Genomic DNA, 10,555 nt, shown 5'->3' on the forward strand with positions numbered 1-10,555 from the left:
TCATGACAGCTGATGGTTTTAAAGTGTGGCATTTCCTGGCTCTTGTTCTCTCTCTTTCCTGCCACCATGTAAGAGGTGCTTGTTTCCCCTTCGCCTTCTGCCATGATAATAAGTTTCCTGATGCCTCCAGCCATGCAAACCTGTGAGGCAATTAAACCTTTTAAATGACTTAGTCTCACATTTTATAGCAGTGTGAAAATTCACTAATACAGTGGACAAGTGAAACCTTAGAAAACATTACCCTTTGAGGGATGAGATTTGGACGGTACTTCCTTTTGAGGAATGTCCACTAGAATCATTTGTGCTGTCTTTTCAAAATGCATATGCTCAGGTCTTTCTTCTAGTCTGTCACATCCAAAATAATATATCTTAGGTAGGACCTGGCCATAATGCATTTTGAAAAAGTTTCCCATAGATTCTTTTTCATGCTTCTAGTTAAATACTGAAATTGAGAGTTTCAAAAGTTATAGGCAGAAATATCACTGATGTCTTAATACTTACCCTAACCTTGATTTCATGGAAAGTTCTAGGATAAATGATGACTGATAAAATCAATAACTCACAATGAGAGATACTTAAATGTTGCCCAATGAAAAAACTCAAATAAGGTTCAGAGTATACGCAACCCAAGTGCATTGCCTTTTGATTCCCGTTTGTTTTAAAGAAACATCATCAATAGATGAGTCAGGAATACCACCGATGGAAGGGAGTTTCAAAGGTGGTGAAAGATGATGCCTGGAATGCCCTGTCTTTAGGCATGTTTGACCTAACCACGTGGGGACACTGGACCACTCTGCATTCACACAAATGATGAAGATTACAGCTGTGACTACTATTATCGATTCCAAAGCAGTGCCAAGAAGGCAAGTCTGATTTAGACGCATGGAGAAGACAGATTACTGGTAGGGGTGACCACAGGAGTAAGAGAAGCCAGGAGGAATTCATGTAGAAAGACTAAATGAGCCTTTAAAATGATGTTTTTGAAAGCCCTAATGGAGTGAAACAAAGTCTATAGTATAATTTTAAGTGAAAAAAAGGCAGTATTCAAAATTGTATATACAGTAAATAAGCTGAAATATATAAAATTTAGCATATCTCTACATTACCACCTCCCCCCTTCCTCCTCCACCACCACCACACACACAACACTTACCCAAGATTAGGGAACAAAGTGTTGTCATTTTAGTGGTCAATGATACTCAAATGATAGTGTGTCCAGCATTGGTGGGTTCTTGGTCTCGCTGACTTCAAGAATGAAGTCACAGACCCTCGTGGTGAGTGTTACAGTTCTTGAAGATGGTGTGTCCGCAGTTTGTTCCTTCAGATGTTCAGATGGGTCTGGAGTTTCTTCCTTCTGGTGGATTGCTGGTCTCACTAACTTCAGGAGTGAAGCTGCAGACCTTTGCGGGTGAGTATTACAGCTCTTAAAGGCGGCACGTCTGGAGTTGTTCATTCCTCCTGGTGGGTTCACGGTCTCGCTGTCTTCAGGAGCGAAGCTGCAGACGTTCACAGTGTTACAGCTCATAAAGGCAGCACGGACCCAAAAACTGAGTAGCAGCAGGATTTATTGCGAGAGTGAAAGAACAAACACTCCACAAAATGAAAGGGAACCTCAACTACCAGCAGCTGCTGGCTTGGGTGGTCTGCTTTTATTCCCTTATCTGGCCCCACCCACATCCTGCTGATTGGTCCATTTTACAGAGAGCTGATTGGTCTGTTTTGACAGAGTGCTGATTGGTGTGTTTACAAACCTTTAGCCAGACACAAAAGTTCTCCAAGTCCCCTACCTGATTAGCTAGACACACAGCACTGATTGGTGCATTTACAAACCTTTAGCTAGACACAGAGTGCTGACTGGTGTGTTTACGATCCTTTAGCTAGACAGAAAAGTTCTCCAGGTCCCTACCTGACCCAGAAGCCCAACCGGCTTCACCTCTCCATGGCACTCTCCGCGGAACTTTGGGGCACCTAGCCCGGGCACTCCAGGCGGCGCAGAGGGAGCTCATCCCCTCATCAAGCCCGGCAGGCGCCGGCCGCACGCGGGGCCTGCGGGGTCCACGCCCACCCGGAACTCGCGCCAGCCCGCGGGCGCCTAGCGCAGCCCGGGCTCCCGCTGGCGCCTCTCCCTCCACACCTCCCTGCCGGCAGGGGGAACCAGCTCCGGCCTCGGCCAGCCCCAGAGAGGGCCCCCACAGCGTAGCGGCGGACTGAAGGCTCCTCGAACGCGGCCAGAGTGGACGCTGAGGCCGAGGAGGCGCGGAGAGCGAGTGAGGGCTGCTAGCACGTTGCTGTCACCTCTCGGTAGGACTACAGATCATTGGTTTTTTCCTTTTTCTTCATTTTCTATTTTTCAAAAATTTTACAATGAATGTGAATTAACTATACAGCTGACAAAAATAAGAAGAATAAAAACACGTGTTTCCTTGGTTTATGACAGCCATCTGCTTCACCTAGCTGATGCCTACATGCTCATTTAGCTCTTATTAAATCAAGTAATACAGCCCTATCCTAGAAATGTACCTTAAAGGCCTTACTCTTACTCCTATGGGACCTGTGTTTACCTCCACCCCTGTCATATGCGCTATAATGAATTCTCTGTTTCTCTACTAAACGGAAGTTCTGAGGACAGGGACCATGTGTGATCTCACCATTGTTGTGGTCCTCCTTCAGTGCTTATAATACCTGGTACATAGTAAGAACAGAAAAAGCCCAAAATAAGTAATGCAAAATATTACCTACAAAAGAAGGCATGAGGGAAGTGACGTATTAGTGGTGAGTAGAAATTGAGGGAGGATCTGTTTAAGTTAAAACATCCAGAAGGAATATCTCTGAAGCAAAACACAGTGGAACGAGGGCAGGGAAGAGAATTGTCTGCTTGAAACAGTCCTAGTTGGCTGAAGGCAAGGGAAGGTGGAGAGAGGCAGGCTGGAGTCATATGAGAACCACTGAAGTTTAGTAATAAAGTTGTCACCTGACATAAAGGGGTAAGGAGACACCGTCCAGGGTTTCAATAAGAGAATCGTCATCGTAGGAAGAAATAAGAGAGTTTTTAATCCCTGAAAATAGACAAAATTATAAGTAGCAATACAAGGATATTACCTGCGCTCTACAAAGGAAGCAGAGGTTTTTTTTTGTTTCTCTAGAGTCCTTAAAGTGCTGTGTCATTCTCCTGCTGTAACCTCTTCTGCAGGAAGCTTGGCAGCAGCTACTGCTTCCTCACCCCAGGTAAACTGGAACAGGAGGGAGGACAGAGAGAGGAAGATGGGCTAATAGTCAATACAAGACTAAGCAAACACAAGTTCTCTTGCCTGTCACACAATCCGGAGCCTCCTGCCCCACCACTGCTTTTGAAGGAATGGTGACTTTGTATTCTTTTGGATAAATTTATTTGCAATACAAAGAAGTAGTTTTGCAATACAAAATAAATATATTTGTTATCCTGTTTAATCCACTAACTAAGGAAGTAGAGCCAAAGCTGACAAAATATCTTTTCAGGACAGAACTCAAAGGGAATTGTGTCAACTTCCTGGTTTAAAAGCTGCTTTGGTTTCTGGAATCTAAGAAAACACTTACCTCATTGAATTAAAGCTGCTTTAAGGTTCTGAGTGTCTATCATTGCAAAATAGTATAATGTAAAAGACTACAGAAAACAGGCCAATGACGTGTCTTCTGATTGGCTTTGCTGTCATGAGAGTTATTAAAAACCCAACACACCACTTCAGGAAGATTTTAAATACGAAGGAATTAGAGGATTAACAGGTTGTCTTCAGAACATTGAGAGTAGCTTAAACTGGTCAAAGAATATGTCCTTTGCAACCAAAGATCTTGAAGAACAGCAGGGTAACAACTGAAAAAAAAAAAAAAAAAGAAAGAAGGAAACAAAAAAAAATATTCTGGGTCTAAGATTCTGAGAAAATTCAGGACCATAAGATAATCAACGATCCCACAACATACTGACGTCTTCTGCTTCAAATTGAAAAATGACATTTTATCCCCCTGAGACTACTCATTTGTGGTCATTATGAGAATTAATGCTTAATATATACTAGAGCTTAAAATATGTTTATGACATTAAAAGACTTGTAAAACTTTGAATTGATTAATCATAGTCATTCATGTTTTTCTAGGTTCCTGTAGGTGAGATCCATGTTACAGATTTTAGTCCTTACTATTAATTTTTAATTTTATGTTCTAAAAATGCTTCCTTGATAAGTTTCATTGGGCTGAAAGAAAGTATTTTCCAATAGTTCCAATGTAGGATGGTTGTCAGTGTACCATCAGGGTTTCAGATTTAGAGAACAAAGGAAACTGATTCTAGATAAATGGGAGGATTTTTCCTAGAAAGACGTGATAACATAAGAAGGAACTCACAGAACCTATGAAAACCTGGAGAACCAGGCTTATAAATGATCAGTCAACAAAAAAGTCACAAAGTATTAAGCTGAAACATGCCAATTGCATCACAGCAGGAAATATCTGGCCAGTAGGAAATAAAATGATCTCCAATTGACGCTACATTCTAGTACCACTGTACTAGCTCAAGATTTTAAAACCTCAGTCTTCTGGTCCATGAACACAGGATGAATGTCTTTTCATTTCTTTGTGCCTTGTTTTAATTTCTTTTGGCAATGTATTATAGTTTTCAATATACAAGTCTTTCACCAAACTCTTTAGTTTTTTCTACATATATTATTCTTTTAGGTGGTATTGTATGTAAATGGGATTATTGCCATATTTTTCTTTTCAGAGAGTTTATTGTTAGTGTATAGAAACACAGCTTATTTTTGTATACTGACTTTTTATCCTCAGCTTTACTACGTAGCAGCTTTTGCTTATTTGTAGGTGGTACATTCAAGACCGCCAGCAGTTGCTTGAAGCTGTAGAATACCAAATCCTGTATATGCTATGTTTTGTGCTATCCACATATAAATATAATACAGTTTAATTTAGAAATTAGGAACAGTAAGAGATTAATAACTAGGACTGGATGCGGTGGCTCATGGCCGTAATCCCAGCACTTTGGAAGGCTCAGGTGGGCAGATCACTTGAGGGCAGGAGTTTAGGACCAGCCTGGCCAAAATGGTGAAACCCCGTCTCTACTAAAAGTACAAAAATTAGCCAGGCATGGTGGTGCAAGCCTGTAATCCCAGGTACTTGGGACGCTGAGGCAGGAGGATCACTTGAACCCGGGAGGCAGAGGTTGCAGTGCACCAAGTTTGTGCCACTGCATTGTAGCCTGGGCAATGGAATAAGACTCCATCTCAAAAAAATAAAAAAGAAGAGATTAATAACTAATAAAAAAAAAAGAACAATTATAACAATATATTGCAATCATCGTTATAGGAATGTGGTCTCTCCTCTCTTTCTTCTCTCTCAAAATATCTTATTGTATGCGGTATTTTCAGACTGTGGTTGACCGCACGTAACTGAAACCAAGGAAAGAATAACCAGGGACAAGTTAAGGACTATTGTATTTATTTATTAGTTCTAACAGTTTTTTAAATGGAATCTTTAGGGTTTTCTGTATATAAGATCATGCCATCTGAAAATAGGAACAGTTTTACTTCTTTTTTTGCAATGTGGATGGATAACTTTTATTTTTTTTTCTTGCCTAATCGTTCTAGCTATGACTTTTAGTACTATGTTGAATAGGGGTAGGAAGAGTGAGCATTCTTGCTTTGTTCCTGATTTTAGAGGAAAAGCTTTCACTTTTTCATTGTTGGGTATGTTAGCTGTGGGCTTGTCATATATAGTCTTTATTGTGTTGAGAAACATTTATTTTATGCCCAATTTTTTGAGAGTTTTTATCATGAAAGGATAAATTTTGTCAAATGTTTTTGCTGCATTCATTGAGATGATCATGTTTTTTTTTTCCTTTATCTTTCTAATGTGTATACGTCACATTAATTAATTTTCATATGTTGAATTGTTCTTATATCTCAGGAATCAATCCCACTTGGTCACAGTTTATGATCCTTCTAATATGCTATTGGATTCAGTTTGCTAGTATCATATTGAGGAGTTTCATGTCTATTTTCACTAACAATATTAACCCATAATTTTCTTTTTTGTAATCTATTTGACTACATTGTTATCAAGAGAATGTTGATCTTATAAAGTGAGTTATGAAATATTCCTTTCTCTTTAATTTTTTGGAAAAATTTGAGAAGGAGTGGTACAAATTCTTTGAATGTTCAGTAAAATTCACCAATGAAGGCACCAGGCCTTGGGCTTTTCTTTGTTGGGAGATGTTTGATTACCAATTCAATCTCCATACTAGTTACACATCTGCTTAGATTTTCTATTTGTTCATGTCCATATTACTCAAATCAAGCTATATATTCAATGCAATCCGTATCAAAATCTCACTGGCATTTTTTAACAGAAATTTTAAAAATTCTAAAATTTATCTGGAGCCACAAAAATGTCACAAACCCAAATTGAGAAAGAAAACTAAGCTGGAGACATTATACTTTCTTATTTCAAAATATATTGCAAAGCTAAAGTAGTCAAAACAGTATGGTGTTAGCATAGAGCAGGCATATAGACCAAGAAAACAAAGTAGAGACACAAAATGAATCCACCCATATACGGTCAACTGATCTTTGACAAGGGTGCCAACAATACACAATGGGAAAGAATCTTCTTTCTCTTCAACAAATAGTGCTGAAAAAAATGGATATACACATGCAAAAGAATGAAATTGGAACCTTATCTTACACTGTATGCAAATTAACTTAAAATGGATTAGAGACTTAAATGTAATACACAAAACTATAAAATCTCTAGAAAAAAACACATAGGTTTTTCCTTCATGTTGTTGGTTTTGGAAAGGCTTTTACGGTTAATACACTAAGCACAGACAAAAATAAGCAAAGAAAATAAAGACACAAAATAAACAAGTGGGACTACATCAAACTAAAAATCTCCTGCACAGCAGCAAAGAAAACCATCAACAAAGTGAAAGAGAAGCCAACAGAACAGTAAACCATATTTATAAATCCTGTAACTGATAAGAGGTTAATATCCAAAACATATGAGAAACTCTTGCAACTCAATAGTGAATATAGTGTATATAGAAATCTAATTAAAAATGGTTACCCACTTGAATAGACGTTTTTCCAAAAAAGATATACAAATAGCTAACATAGATTAAAAAATACACTATGTCACTAATTATTTGAGAAGTACAAATCAATACTACAATGAGATATCATCTCACACCTGTCAGGATAGCTATTATCTAAGAACATCAGAACACAACAGAATGTTGGTGGGGATGCAGAGAAACTAGGAACTTGTACACTGTTGGTGGGGATGTAAAATGGTGCAGCCACTGTGGAAAATAATAGGGAGGTTCTCTGAAAAATTAGACATAGAACTACTATATGACCGAACAATCCCACTCTTGAATGTCTGTCCAAAATAACTGAAATCAGAATCTCAGAGAGTATTAGCACTCTTATGTTTATCGCACCATTATTTGCAACAGCCAAGGTATGTAAACAACCTAAATGTCCATAATAGGTAAACTGACAGAGAAATTGTAGTATACATAACAATGGGATACTATTTTTTTTTTTAATGAAATTCTGCACTATATGACAACATGGATGAACCTTGAGGACATTATGCTAAGTGAAATAAGCCAGTCCCAGAAAGACAAATACTGTGTGATTCCACTTAATGTATCTAAAATAGTCAAAGTTATAGATCAAAGAGTGGTTGCAAGGGGCTGAGGAGAGGGAGAAATGGGAAGTTACTATTAAATGGGTATAAAGTTGCAGTCAAGTAATATGAATAAGCCTTAAAAATCTGCTTTACAGATTTTTAGGTCAATAGTAATATATTGGATACAACACAGTCAATAGTAATACATTGGATACAAAAAATGTTTCAGAGCAATTTCACGTTAAGTGTTCTTAACACAATACAACTTAAAAAAAATGTATCACCAAAAAATACAAAAATAAAAGTGAATTTTAAAAATGAAAAGCAAAAAGATTCAAAGCTCCAGGATATGGGTAAAAGTAAGGAGAAGAAGAAATGAAAAGCCAGTCTGATCTCTCACACCAAGACTGTACACAATAGGGGATTTCCCCGAGTGATCTCAGAGCGCTATTAAAAGAAATAATTGAATGCTGATCAGCCAAAAAATGGTAATGGTCATTTTGATCAAGTAGTCACAATTCACAAAAGCAGAAAGGAACTTTAGAGGTCATCTAATAAAATTCACACATTTGACAGTTACATAGCCAGGTTTCCGATTTCAAGAAAAAGTGTTAGCCGAAATATTCCATTTGTGCACCAAATAGTTTAATCTTGTTTTAAAAAATACATTTTTCAAACTGTAAGAAACAAACATTTAGTTGTAAATTATACAGAATAAAATGGTCATTTGGAAAACTTTCAAAATTTATTGAAAGCAGAAAGAAAAATATATTATCAATCACGATTTCATGATTCCAATTAAGGTTCCAAATAATTCCATGATTCCAAATAAGATTCCTGTAATTCCCTTCTTTTTTATTTGTATGCATATTTCCTAAATGTATATAATTGTATATTCTGCTTGTTAGCTTTATGAAAATAATTTTGTATTATTAATTTTACATAATTTTATTGTGTTATCTTTATATTATATTATTAAAAGCATATAATAAATATGCTTCAGTGGTTGAATAATATTTTATTTCTCAGAGTACTGCTGAGTCTCTACACTGGGAATTTACTACATTTTATCATCGTTAAAAATAAATTTTGATAACCTTCTTTCTATTTTACCTTAAACATGGGGTACCTGTAGTGGAATTATTAGATAAAAAGATATGAAGCTTTGTAAACTCTGTGGCATCCAAACCTTACTTGATTTCCAATTGGTTTTGTCCAATATATACCCCTGTAGGCAGATATGAGAATTGTACATCTCAAATATTTTAATTTGAATATTATAACTTGAAAAATGCATTTACTAATTTAACAATCAAGTGGAATCATTGTATTGATAAAAGTTATACTTCTTCATTTTGTATTTATTTGAATGTTGGTGAGCATTGTAGGATTATTGAGAGATATCACAGAAAGAATGTCAGACAGCGACCTCATTCTCATATCTAGTGTGACCATTTCTTAACTGTGTAACTCTGGCCAAGTCATTTAACCTCATTTTATGCATTTTCTCTCATTTACAAAATAAAGAAATAACCACCACAGTGTGCTGTGAAGACTAAATGAAATCATCACACATAAAATGGCTTTGTGAACTATAAAGCTGTTTACACTATCAAAGGGTTTTCTTAGACATCAATATATTTTAGAAGTTTGGGAGAGGGGCGTCTAGAAAAAAGCTCATCTATTTACCTACTTTCACACAAGTTCAGCACCTTAACATAAAGTATGGGAGTCCCTGCTCTCTGACCAAGCCTAATCTGACATTGTTGTTGCTAGGGTATCTGATTCAAGTTTGACCCTCTCTTCTCACCTGAGAATGTGGAGACAAATTAACATTTTATCATAATTTAGCATAATTATATCTACATCTCAGGGTTTTACCAATATTAAAATTGGAGTGCAGCATTGCAAAGAACGAAGAAAATCATCAAGGATATTCTCAAGGAGATTCTCTCCCCAAGAATTTCTCCCTCCATTTTTCTCAGAGCCCAGGCTGATTTACACAATGGTTAGAGTACCACACAATTAAAACATCATAAGTGGCAGGTATCAAACCAAGTAACCTCCACTAGTTACCACTGAGAGAACCTTCTCTCCCAGTACTATGTGACAATTGAGTCAAGAGGCCCATTGTCATCAACAGGCCGGGACCTTTACTGTAGCATCAGGAAAATGTCAACAATATGTTTTTTTTCCAATAAAGCTGATAATTCTTCGACTTTAAGATAAAGCTTGTCTTGATTGGAATGTGATCTAAAAGAGATGGAGAGCCTTGGAAGAATTCAAGTGTATTTTTTATTCTGTGCTGTTTTAGTAAGTGTATGTATGGTACCCAAAGGTTAATTTTGCAAAGGAATTAGTTATAATGCCTCCCACCTGAAGGTGAGAGGCAATGGCAAAATACAGCTAAGATTTTCCACGATACTGTCTTTTAAGAAAAAAGTGTTGGATAACATTCCTTGTAGAAATGGTGGTGGATCCATCTAAAATATACTTGGGATTGCTGATTCTAATAGACTAAAGTAGGAAACTTTTATGTTCCAAACAACATAGTCCAGGTAAATAAAAGAAGTATTGCTATAAAAAGCAAATTTTTTTTGAATTATTTATCCTTCCTCTTTAATTTTTTATTTCCATAGTTTCTGGGGGAACAGGCAGTATTTGGTTACATGAGTAAGTTCTTCAGTGGTGATTTGTGAGATTTTGGTGCACCTATCACCTGAGCACTATACACTGAAGACACTTTGTAGTCTTTTATCCCTCACCTTACTCCCACTCTTTCCCCCGACTTTCCAGAGTTTATTGTGTTATTCTTATGCCTATGCATCCTCATAGCTTAGCTCCCACTTGTGAGTGAGAACATACCACGCTTGGCTTTCCATTC

At 37.1% G+C, this 10,555-nt stretch overlaps 1 long non-coding RNA gene across 1 annotated transcript in view; it reads right to left on the reverse strand.

Annotated features, from left to right (window-relative positions):
* LOC135970774 (uncharacterized) overlaps positions 1–3,332 on the reverse strand; it is a 66,802-nt gene extending 63,470 nt beyond the window's left edge. The window contains exons 1-2 of the long non-coding RNA XR_010586625.1: positions 3,100–3,332; positions 1,154–1,496 (exon numbers count right to left, since the gene is read on the reverse strand). This is a non-coding gene — a long non-coding RNA (uncharacterized lncRNA). The remainder of the gene's footprint in view (positions 1–1,153; positions 1,497–3,099) is intronic.
* Positions 3,333–10,555: the final 7,223 nt, after the last annotated feature.

The sequence above is a fragment of the Macaca fascicularis genome, chromosome 5 (genome assembly GCF_037993035.2).
Source record: "Macaca fascicularis isolate 582-1 chromosome 5, T2T-MFA8v1.1".
NCBI lineage: Eukaryota > Metazoa > Chordata > Mammalia > Primates > Cercopithecidae > Macaca > Macaca fascicularis.